General features: G+C 31.7%; 1 protein-coding gene and 1 non-coding gene across 2 annotated transcripts in view; both read left to right on the top strand.

The window, feature by feature from the left end:
• CD36 (CD36 molecule (CD36 blood group)) overlaps nucleotides 1-13,305 on the top strand; it is a 265,165-nt gene that overhangs the window by 57,665 nt on the left and 194,195 nt on the right. The window lies entirely within an intron of this gene.
• LOC120591848 (5S ribosomal RNA) lies at nucleotides 8,201-8,319 on the top strand. Its single transcript, XR_005650013.1, has one exon. It is a non-coding gene; the product is annotated as a 5S ribosomal RNA (ribosomal RNA).

Raw genomic sequence — 13,305 nt, 5'->3', positions numbered from 1 at the left:
CGTCAACAGACACTGAATCTGCTAGTGCCTTGATCTTGGACTTCCCAGCCTCCAGAACTATGAGACTTAAATGAGATTCTGTTGTTTATAAACCACCATCTATGGTATTCTGTTACAGCAACCTGAACAGACTTAGACATATACCTTAAAGATGAAGAAACTGAAGCTCAGAATTGAAGTCACCCAGTTATTAAGTAGCAGAGCTAGGGATTGAACTCAAGGGCTCTGAATCCTACATTTGAACTCTAGAGCTTATATTCCTAATGCTAGGCTTAGCTGACCGATCACATAGTATCTTCCTTCAAAGGCAGCCATCTCTGGGAGAGCAAGAAGGAAGTGAACAACAGGATTCCTCTCTTGTCATAGTGTCTGTGATTCCCTCTCAGGGTTCCACTAAATGTAGGTGCCTCTTCTACAGAAAGTGATGGTTTATTCACAGTAAGCTCACTTTCATAAAAGTTTTTCGTTTCTTATTTATGCCACATTCTATTAATCAATCATGCATTAAAATTCCCTACCTCTGTTACTGCTGTCTCAATTGTTTTCTTCTGGAATCACAGCTTCCATCTTAGAAACTTCCTAACTTTTTATAAAAAATTGAATGAGAGTATAAGGAGACATTCCTTTTGCTCCTTGTTGCTGTTAATAATCTGCTTCTAATTTAGTTCTGTTTGAGATCTCAAAGACATATTATTCATACAAAGAAAAATGTATCCATTTAAAAAATTGATCAGGATTTTCCATCATCCTTTGACAAAACTGCTCTTAAATTTTCTCTTTTGCCATTCTTCTACTTCTCCATGTATATGCTTGCTTTTCCTTTTTAATTTTCAAACTCAAGGGAGTGAGCAGGAATTATATCTCCACTCCTATGTGTAGAATATTTTTACCCATTCCTAATAATAAAAATAAAAGTGGTGAAAGCAAATTTATAAATTTATAAATTTATAAATTCTCCTTGAGTGAAAAGTACTATAAACTAAATGATAAAATACATTATTTTAAAGCCACCATCTTAATCTTTCAGTAAATAATAATAGAAATGTTGTACAGCAGTTGAAATAATCTACCCTCAATTTCTGTTTTTATTAAGAATACTTGGATTAAAATAGCATACTATGTATCTATTTTAACATAATGCGATGATGATTGTAAAGTTTAGAAGAATATATCTTTGTGATTCAACCTAATCTGAATTGCTTTTTACATGTTAACTTTCTTATTCTTATTCATTTTTACATGTAGTTACTGAGTAGAAACCAGTGTTAAAAAAATTCAACAGAGTAAATTTTAAAGATCTTATTGGCTTTATTCAATGATTCATGAGTTGGGCAGCATCCAATCTAGCAGATAAATAGGAGCTATAACGAACAGTATGAAATGAAAGACAGGCAGAAGAGAGCAGGATCAAGGAAGTTATACAAGGCAAAAAAAAAAAAGGTTGATTTTTACAAGGTTACTTTCCTTTAGGGGATGGCAGGTATCTTTTAGCAGATTACCTAACTAGTGCTGATCAAGTTATTCCTGACAGTTTAAAATTTCATTTTGGGAAAGCCAAACTATAATTAAATCTCAATTTGGTGGCGTGGGGCTTAACATAAGTGAGTCCATTGTAGATAATCCTTCCATTTTAATTGAGTAAACTATGTTTAAGAGAGGTTAAATTATTTACTGAAGGTAGATTGTTAATTAAATGGTAGAACTAGGGTGGATCTTCTGGTGCAATTAAGTCGCATGCTCATTTGAGTAGCGGAGAAAGAGAGTTTAGAGTATTAGAGGCCATTCAGCCTGTTGCAGGGAGGGTTGGGGCCACTGAAGTCTTGGTAGAGAGTTGTGCTAGAGCAAGATTACAAGCTTTGGTGATAGACAGGTTGCGTGGTGTATTTAGTAGAAAAAAACATGTAAAAGAAAGTTAAAAGGATGAGTAAAAAAATAAGGATGGTGTTTTTAATGGGAAATATTGTATTTGAAATGTTGATTTGCTTTTGAAATCAGTACTGTCGAATCTTCCCTCTTTATAGTCAGACTTCTAAAATAAAAGGGTGTTCAGTACTTACTGTCACCATTAACCTCTCATTAATTATTCCATTGCTTATTTCCAGCCTTATCACTTTGCCAAAATGTCTTCAGTGACATCAGTGTCCCTAAATCCAATGGATATTTTCAGGGCTAATTTTTCTCGACCTTTTCAATATGTAAAACTATGGACTGCTCTTCTGCATTTAAAAAAAATTCTCCCATACTGTCTTTCTGTACACTCCCTGGTCTGAATCCTACTCTTTTTTCCTTTCCTTTTCAGTCTCCTTTGCACTCTCCTCCTTTTGCCAAATAACTGTTATAATTCTTCAAGACTCTATATCAAGATTTTTTCCCCTACTCTCTATTCGTAGACAATCTCATTTGTACCAGAGTTTCTATTAATATCTATTTCTTGGTGATTCACAAATGTCTATTTCCAGTCCAGACTTCTTTGATCTCTACATCAGAATTTCCAAGCACCTTCTCCGTTCTACTAGGATATCTCCAAGACACTTCAAATTCATCATGTTCAAAACCATTTTCAGGTACTCCCTCTTTATTCCTGAAACCCGATTCTCTTCTACCACTGTCTACCTTTGTATGTCACTATCATTCCTAAAATGCCCTCCCCCTGCCCACTGATCCTATCACACATCTGATAGTGATGAATTAATCACCAAGGTCTGTTGCTTTGGCCTCCAGAATACATGATGATCTGCCATTTTATTCTTCATTTTCGTTGTCCTAGTTCAGGTGATCACGATCTCCTTTCGGAACATTTTGAAGCTGCCCACTGATCTGCACAACTCTAGTCTTCATTCTTTTTGTCATTTTTCAATACCACAGCCAACGTGGTCTTTTAAAACTGCAAATCTTATAATTTCTGAACACTTGTTTTTAAAATAAAGACAAAAATGCCAAATGTATCTTAACAGACCCAGAGTAGTCTGATCTTTTCAACCTTACCTTACTCTATTCTCCCCTTTCCTCTTAAGAGGTCCAGCCCACAATCTTGTATGTGCACCATGATTTCTCTTACCTCAGGACCTTTGCTCATGTATTTCCCGTGGCCTGGAATGGCGATCTTATTCCTTTAATTTCATTACTGTATCCTCTCCCTCAGTTCAAGTTTATTTACTCAGATAAAACTTTCTGGCAACTTTAACTAGATCACTCTTTGCATACTATGTGCTAATGGGATCATATTCATTGCTTTCATAACATATACTGCATTTTATACTTATTATGTTATGAATTTTTGTAATGGCTTTCTCCTTCCTAGACTAGAAATTTTATGAAGGTAGAATTTTTGCTTCTTTTTACTCACTATTGTAGCTCCCTAATTTGACACAATGCCTATTCCATATTAAGTGTATAATATATATTAACTGATTAAGTGAATAAGTAAGTGAATGATTTAATAAATGCAAGATTTAAAATATTACCTTTGTTATGTAATTCATCTTGAGATACATAGCTTATCTCCTTTACTAGAATAGTCTATTTGAAAAGTAGATATTAACTTATCGATTCACGTTTCCCTCAAATGAATAAGTTGGAGTATAGTAAGTGCTTTGTTAACATTTAAACTGAAAAAATATAAGTGAAAATAAAACAGTTCAAGTCAATGTTTTGTTTTTGATGTTAATTTAAGCAATGTTTCTGCTACTATCTAATCATAAGAATCACAAATTCTTGGATGTTCTTCAAAGCAGCAAAATCAGAGTTGCAGCTCATAGATCTACATTTTTAAATAATCATCTCTGGTGTTAGCAAGGCAGATTTAAGAAACATCAATTCAATATAGTTGATATATTTATATTTATAATAGACAGAGATAAGAAAAAAAGAATTACATTATTAAAATATGTCTTAAGGAAAAAATCTTCTTTTTCCTATTTTTTCCACCTTATTTTCTTTCTTCCATTCGTTTGTTATGTTGATCTAATTCAAAATCAAAATCAAGTTTATTTACAATAAACTTAAAAATCTTGCCCTCTTTTTCCTGATGAATAAGTACACTTTGAATTTCATCTGACTAATGTTTTGCTAAGGGCAGAAACATGTTTGTCCTGAGTGAAAAAACAATTGTTAGTTACGTCTTGAGATTGAGGTACACTGGTTAAGGTTGGATGCTGATAGTATAGTTGTATCTGATAATATGTTGTACACTTAATCTACAGTGGTGCAATTATGTCTTATACATTTTACTGTATAATTTACTGTATTCTTTGGGGAATTTCAACCTACATGCTAACATTTTTCTAGGTTCAACTGCGTGGGTTAAATCGTCTGGAAAATAGCTAGGCTGAGAAAGCCATGTCGAGATTATTACAACAGTATGATAGTGAAAAATTAGAGTGTCAAGGAAGAGCTGTATTCAGATGAATGATATCATAGGGATTTTATACAAAGGGTTAAATGGTTTCCTAGGGAAAGAGAAAGATGATCTTGTCTTTGGTTCAGCATTTTAAAATGATAATAAATCAGGTTAATGACATTCTAATGATTCCTATTTTGGAATAATTAAGATTTCTGCTAGGGTAGGATTTGGGTTAAAGCATTACAATTTCATAACTTAAAAATAGCTGCTCAATTCACTTCAAAAAGTCAGGTCCCTGTAGAACTCCAAAGGCCTCTCCTTATCTGAGGCTTTTTTTTTTTTAAAGAAAATTGTTGCACAAAATAATATCTTAAGCTCCATTTGGAAAACAAACAAACAAATAACAACTATAACAACAACAACAACAACAAAACCAGTGCTGACTCCTGACACAAAACCATTATCCACAAGATTGCCTTGCCAGGCCCAGGACATTGCTCCTTCTTTTGAGACCTGGACTTTAGGTCAATCATCAAGTGGCCTTTTACTGTGCTGAAGTTGGTTAACAATGTGCTAAAGGAATACAAATAGTCCCTTATTTCATTGAAATTTTGTTTGTGGCCACATCAACTTATGCTAAACAGAATTGGGAACTAGGAAGTAAGTAGAAAAGACATTTGTCTAAAAAACCTGTCGCAAAGTCCATGTAATAAAGTTACTGTTGTTAACTTACTATCTAACATTTCCCAAACCATACTTCTGTGAAAATAAAGGTTCCAAAATGGAGTTCTTATACTGCATCTCCTCCTTGAAGATAACACAGCATTAAAGAAACACTTAACTTTATTAAACTTCTATGCCAAAAATTTAACAAGACTCATTCTTCAACTCTTATTTTTGCTGAAGTAGTTTAATGTGGGAAATTGTTCTATTAATCTGAAAGTGTCTTGGAAACAGGGCCATATTAAATTTAAACATATTAAATTTTAATAATTTCACAGTAACTTTCAAAGTGCTTGTTTATAGAACTAGTACTTTGTTGAAAAATTGAATGAATAAATGAATGGTTTAGTGGGTGGATGAACAGATAGAAGGATTAATGAGTAAATAAATGGAAAAACAATCCTTTGGCTTAATACAATAAATGTAATTATTACATATAATAAAGATGAAATAAGGGTCGCTAAAGTCATCAGATGCTACCAGTAAGATGAACCGATATTTGCAATATATATATACATAGAAAAATCCTCTAACATCATACTTTTAATCAACATATTAACCTTTTTGAGGACACTTCTTTCAAGTCTCTTCCTCTTTTACCTCTACCTTCCTCAAATCCTTCACTGTACACAGGTCTTCTGTTATACTATGAACTCTCTTTATATTTCTACATGCAACATTACAATTATATATTAATACTTCACCCTTCCCATTAATAACCAATAACCTCCAAGATGTATCAGGCACTCTTCTAAGCACTCCATACATATTATCTCATTTACTCCTGGGCTCTGACCCATGGCTGTCATTATTTTTCTCATTTTATGTGTGTGGATACTGAGGAGTTAAGGACCTTGCTCCAAGCTAGGCAGCTAATCAGTAAGAGAGCTGAGATATCAGCCCAGATGTCTAACTGAAGAATTCTTACTTGGCAGTGTTCTCCTTTATTCATATTTTCTCTATACCAGAGTGAAGATTTCTCTTACTTGTTTGTCTTTAACAGTAAGAGCTTTTTCTCTCGGTAATTCACATTAGCTCCTCATCCAAATGAGTTCCTTTGACAATAAATAAAATGAAACCTGCACATCTTAAAATTGAAACTCAGAGTATAATTGCATTATAATACAATAATTATTGTTCATAATAAGCATAATGAGACATTAAAGAAAGGATCAAATATGTCGAATATATTCTACCTTTGAAAGATAAAATAGTCTATAATTTAGTTGAAATATTCATTATGGTTTAATATACCAGGGATTGAAAACATCCTATTTAGTAAAAAATTTCTCATATAGACAGATGATCAAAAACAATGCCCTTTGAGTTCTAGATGGCAGTTTTATCATATTCAGCTTATGTAACTTAGGTGCCAACTATACTATTTTTGCTTCTTGCTATTCCTTGTGGGAATAGAAATAAAAACATGATTCTACACAAATTAGTTGATAAAGTGATTTAAAATTTCAACATGTTTTCAATACATCTCTAACATCCTTAGTCAGCTGATGGTTGGGGATTAATGTCGCAGTTAGTATGTGGATGTTTAATATGCCAGCAGCCTGGGTTTGGAGTTCTTGTAAATGCTATGGGCTCAGCTGGGCATTTTGTTGTCATTGCTCAGAAAGATAATGTAAACTGACATCTGCTCGGCCTCTGCTGAGATGGGATTTGAGGATAGGCCTTTTATTTTAAAAAAGGCTTGATTTAGCTTAAAAAAGAAATAAGAATCTCAAAGAGAAAATATTGTTTTTGGCAGGTAAATATCACAAAAAAACTTGTAGAATATTGCATGATCACCAGAAAGTCAAATTGTGTACATTTGCAATTCACACTTTGTGAGTTAAATAGATTGCAAGCTGATTGTAATTCGGTCTGCTTATTAGGTGTGAGGAAAAATTTGTCTCCTGCAATCTCTTTAAAAATGAAACTGATGCTAGTTATATTTTTAGAATAAAACACAACTGAGAGATAGCACAGACTGAGTCCATAAACAGTAGAAATTTATTGAATCTTTCTTAAATGTTTTTATTCAATTTTTCATTAAGGAGTTCCCATAAATTGCATAGAAAAATTTAAAACTCCCAAATGATTGGACTTAAATTTGTGAGTTCAACAAGGACTAAGTAACAAGTAGGTTTCATTAGTTTAAAAAACACTTTATAAACTATATTTAGCAAAGTTATTTTTGGTATTCGTGAAGCATGAGACTGTACTGAGCACCTTGACTCCATACTTTACAGCAAGAAGACAAAACTATTGAGATTTTCTAGATTTGATGAGCTTATAAATTTAAGAAAAAAACAATAAATCTAAAACTTTTATAATGGTTTCCCTAAGTCTCTCTCTCTCTCTCTCTCTCTCACACACACACACACACACACACACACACGATTAATGCAAATGGTGGAACTTCTAAATCTGTATTAAAGATTGCATTGCTAAACTTCATCAAGAATGTCTTTATTGATTTTCATCTGAAATTTACCACAAATAACTAACTATATTTACATGCATCTTGGTGTAGATTTATATACATCTATACAGCAACAATAGAACTTGTTAAATAATTTGAGATGGGTAACAGGTGAGAGAAAAGAAGGATAAAAGGTCTGGATTAAACTACTGAGAGAGATATAATGGGAGGTAGGATAAATTTGGAGAGTTTAAATTCAATTAAATTCATTAAATGATGAGTTTAATTTTGGAAATGTTGTTTATTTGTCTGTTCGTGTCTGAAGTCAGTTAAGATAAAGATCTAGAGATTAGAAGACTAACCTTGCCTAGGAAAAAAATAAAGCCATACTTAAGATTTTTGATAGAGAATATACAGAGTAATAAGAGATGATGGTCTAAATAAGTATTTTTAGTGATACTAACATTTATAGAATGATCAGAAGAGTTTGACGAGGAGCTAGAGAGAGAGAAGAAAAATCAGGGAAATATGACATTCTAGAAGCCAAGAAAAAATAAACATTCTAGAAAGAATTGGTAAACAATCATTGATTTATTTGTTCATTAATTCTCAAATGTTCATCAAATTCCTACTTTACAACAAGGACAAATGTGGAAAACCCATATATGGCCTCTGCGCTCAGGGAACTTACAGTAAAGTGGGAAAACAAATATAAATCTATCTACCGCCATACCACCCTGAACAAGCCCGATCCCGTCTAATCTCGGAAGCTAAGCAGGGTTGGGCCTGGTTAGTACTTGGATGGGAGACCACATAGGAAGACCAGGTGCTGTAGGTGTAAAAAATAAATAAAAAATAAAAAATAAGGGATCGTAAGATGACAAGGTCCTTGTAATCTGTGAGGTCAACCAAGGGTTGCCTCACCTCAAATAAAAACAAAAAACAAAAAATAAATATAAATCAAACAATTCCACATATAAATATTTCATTGTAAATTTCAGTAAGTCATAAAGAATATAGTTATTAAAAACAGCTATAACAGTATGAAGCAGATGAACTTCTATTCTGTGAGATCTGGAAACCCTTATCTCAGGAAGTAAACTCTCACAAGATTTGAAGAATAAAGAACTAACAGGGCATGGGGTGGGAAAGGGCAGTTCTGGCAATGAACTAGCAAGCACCAAGGACCTCCTATGTGAGGGACAGGGCCATGTGCCCTGAGCTCTAGGAGTTACCCTGAAAGTTTATTTCAGCATAAGAATGATCTTAGCTTATAGAAGTTTTTAAAAAGTAAAACTAAATTATTGCTTCTAGGCAACCAACAATGCAGGGAGGGTTGTCTTAGATAGATAGGGATACTGGAGTTTGGAACATTTGCTTCAGGCTGAGAGATAATTTTGAGAATTATGAACTCATTGTTCATTCATTTATTAAATATTTATTAATTCTATCACATATGTGAGATACAATGAGGAAGAATGAGTGCCATATTATTCTTTTAAGAAAATAATCTTATTATTATGATGATGTTTTGAGAAATAATTTATTCATTTATCCATTTTAAGTGTATAATTCAACGTTTAGTAACTTTACCAAGTTGTCACATTATTCTTTAATAAAATTTTATACATTAATCAATGCACTTGTCCTCCTTTGGATAGCAAGGGATGTTCTACCAGGCTAAACAATGAACATTTGTCTCTTAGTACGAGCCGTGTTAGGTTCTTCTTCCTAGGAACAAATAACACCTGAAAACACTCAATTTAAAACTGAAAAAAAAAAAAGGAAATCATAATTTTTAAACAATGTGACATTTTAAATGTTAATAAAAATTCTTTACATATCGTTTCTCCTCCTGTTTTTGTTTTCTTTTAATAACTCAATTAAGACAAGCTTACTCTGGTATAAGTTTTCAAAAGAAATTGCTGACTCAGAAGCTCAGTCAGTATTGGTCTGTGGTGATTATTTAATCTACTCTGTCCATCCACATACGTAAGAAAAATAGCCACTTGGAAAAAATTAAGAATTGTTCAATGTCCCACAGGGGGACTGTTGATGTTAGAACTGAAATTTAAACTCAAATTCACAAGCACAGCCCAGGGTTCCCCACAGTGACCATGTCACCTGTTCTGGGGGGATAGTATAGTACAAACCACTGCCACAGATTCACGACAAATTACCTGATGAGTAATTTGCTATTGAAAGCCATGAGTTTAATAAAGCCTTCTTAGCATGGTGGTCCAGATTACAACTGTGCAGATACTTTCATTACTGTTTTATAGCAAAATGGTGTGGTTATTGCTTAATAGTACTTCTTTTTATATTTACAAAAGAACAGAATTATGAAAAAAGAATAAGCATTTCTGTGTTTTTGATGTAATATATGTGGTTTATATATATTTATAAAATTCTCTACTTTTTGTTACAAAAATTGGAGGTGATTATGCTGCCCCGTTAAATGTATTTTTGGGGAGCACACCGTATTTGTGAATAAAAATGCAAAGTGATTGTTTCCTGACTGTAGTAGCAACTGGCTAAACATTTATAGACTTGCTATGATGAATAACCTGACTATAACTCCAAGGCAAATAGAAGTGTTTCTTTTGCTGGTAAATTATTTCATATAACGTGTGCTATTATAAATGTACACTTGTACATCAATATTTTTAGATGTAATAAAATATGCAAATTGTCATTGGATAAGATAATCATAGCAGAAATCATCTTTTTCTTCATGGAGTGATTTTTATGCTACACTTTTTATGTTAACTATAAGTACAAAGATTTTCTTCAATGTAAATCTTTTAATATGTTAAAATGGGAACAATCACTGGTTTTGATATTATAATGGCATTTAATATTTGATTATTTTTCAGAAAAAACTCACAGCAATATACATAAAAATAATTTTCAATTACATATGCGTTCTAGGCTTTCTTTCAATGTGACCAATTTAGAAAATATGAATGTATTTCAAATAATAATTTTGCTTGTGTGTTTCACATATTATTCTTTATCTGAATGGTGTAATATTAAGAGGGCCATTATTGTCCCTGTGAAGTAAATTAGGAACTTTTTATTTCCTTTATCTTTCATGTGACTCTATTTATTTCTTAACTAGTGTGACAGATGTGGTTTAAAATAAAAATTAGGCTATTACTAATGAAAAATGTGTTGGAAGCTTCTGTGCTGGTAACAACAAAATGTCACAGAGCACTCATTTTCCTCTTGATTTGGTGGCGTGGTGATTGTGGAAAAATTTGTAATAAACAGAATAATGCAATGGTTAATGTTACAGCAAAATGAAATTTTACTTTGATTTACTGAAAAGATACACATTAATAAGCAGCCAATTGATTACTATTTACAAAACATAGTTGTTAGGCATCAAATTATTTTTCTCCTCTACGCTTTACTATAAACTAATCAAGATTTTAGACACAATACCGATTAATGGCATACACACAGTACAAAATTAATGGTAATTTAAACAGTTTGAAAATAGCAAAAGAAAAAATAGGGCATGAGAAGAGAGCGAATATCTGCATTACACTAAACAAATTTGGAGCTGTTTCAATAGCTTTGTTATTCACAAATTTGACTAAAACATTGCATATTATAATTATCAGATTATTATATGCTACTAAACTAGAAGTACAGATTCAACTACTCTTCTTAATAGAATTTATTATATGTATCATTAAAGTTGTTAGTAATCCAAATTTATTACATTTGCAACATTTAGGTTGAAAATACATGATGTAAGTGTGCCCCCATGTGGCTATAGACTAATTTTTAAGAATGTAAGAAAGATGTAAATGGAAAGAGGGCCTTAACTATTTCTATTATCTAGTGACTACTTACCCCAACCCAGGAAAAGAATTGTATCTCCTACTTTAATAATTATTTATTCTAAGTTAGAGGTTTCATATTTTTTCTCATAGTTCTTATAAATATTTTATTTTTAATAGCCATATATGTTAACCAACACATCCACCTCTGATTCTGGAGTGGTATAACATAGTTAAAAACACATAAATCAACACAAAAAAAACCTTATTTCTCCTAACATATATATTGTTTGATTAAGTCAAGCCTGAATATCTGCAAGTATTTTAAAATACATTTGTGATTAAATAGGATAATGTATCAACTAAAAAATTTATATTAGGGCAGGCCAACACTTGAAAAAGTAGTTTGTCTGTTTGTGTGATGTACAGGAAGACTGCTATTTGTTTATAACTTTTGTTAATCATCAAGATATTGGATATCTATAATATACATTGTAGATGCCACAAAATTCGAAACCCCTTTTCTATATAGTTTCTTTGTAGAGTTGCCAACATTTTTATTTTGACACAAAGAAATATTTCCTAGTTAATACTCTTCTTCTAGTCACTAGTCATTTAACTAGTGACTTTGAGTCATTTAACTCTCTAGTCACTAGTTGCAAGATGCAAAGACTTATCTACTGACCAGTTCATGCTTCTGGAAAAACTTTGTAAAGACTAGTTGTTAATTAGTCTGTTAGATATAAACAGGTATCAAGATTGCTGAGGTGTGCAGTGTGTCTACAATTGTACAAATCTTAGAAATGAATGAGTTGGGAGTGTTAAAAATCTAAAACAAGTGTGATTTGGGAAAATTGTGAGTCAGAAAAAGAAACTTTAAATTACAGAAAAGGAAAATATCTACTGTTGAATTGTACATCTGAAACACTGGATTTTGTTAACCAATGTCACTATAATAAAAAAATAAAAATAATAAAAAAAGAAAGGAAAATATCAGTCTATTCATATTTAAATTTTGAAGGACAAAGACTAAGACTGCTTCTTTTAGACATTATAAAAACAAGAACCTTAACTGTATAATTAAAAGGTTGAATTTTCAATTAAACAGGTGTTTCAATTCTAAGCAACTTTAACATAGCTGGTCTCAGTGCTAGTTTCTTCAGGCTAAAATATAGCTTCCCGTATTTTCCATTTTGTTGCTTTTTTAAATTAGCCCAAAATGCTGTGCATCTACTCCAGCCTTTTATCACTAAAAAATCGTAAAAGTAAAATCAGAAATAAACTCAATTTTAAGGAGTGCAATGATTAAAAAAATAATGCAAACATCTATTTTATATTTTCTCTATTAAACATTTCTCTACTTAATTTAAATTTATGGTTCAGCATAGCAACTTTTTGCTTTTGAAGAAAAGGTTTTTTCTTTAATTTTAATTACAGGATTGGAAGACATTTAAGTTGTTTGTTTTAATAATCCAAGCTTATGCTAATGTTAGTTCGGTCATTTAACATATTTTTTAAAGTTCTCAAAGAACAATATTTCACAAATAAATATTGATGTCTGCCAATTTTTTTTTTTGCTGATTGAAATGAGCTATATATTTTAAAAAAACAAATCAAACTATTTCTTACTCCACCCTTTCCACCTATGTTATCTAAAAGAAGAATTTTAAATGTGAGAGTCAAAATATAAATAATAATAATAGCAATATTTCAAAAAACATCTTACTCTTTTTTGGAAAATTTTTCTCACACTGAGGGAGAAAAACAAGTTAGAGTAGGAGAAAAAGACAAAGCAATGAATGAAATGATAGCATTTGTAATCCTAATTTAAAATCTCATAGCATTGAAAATCTCCTAGCAAATGTTAGGTTGTTGTCATATAGATACTGATTCTTAACCAAAAAATTTTATTGAGTGCCTGAATGAAATATTTTCTCATGCTTTTTCTTTTTGTCTTGGATATCTTAGGCTCCTTAATAATTTATATTTGGCAAAGCAATTTGAAACTAATTTTTTATTATAACTTTTATTTG

This window comes from Pteropus medius, unplaced genomic scaffold (assembly GCF_902729225.1).
Source record: "Pteropus medius unplaced genomic scaffold, Ma_sr-lr_union100, whole genome shotgun sequence".
Lineage (NCBI taxonomy): Eukaryota > Metazoa > Chordata > Mammalia > Chiroptera > Pteropodidae > Pteropus > Pteropus medius.
The sequence above is the reverse complement of the archived record's forward strand: the minus strand, read 5'-3'. Positions and strand labels throughout refer to the sequence as shown.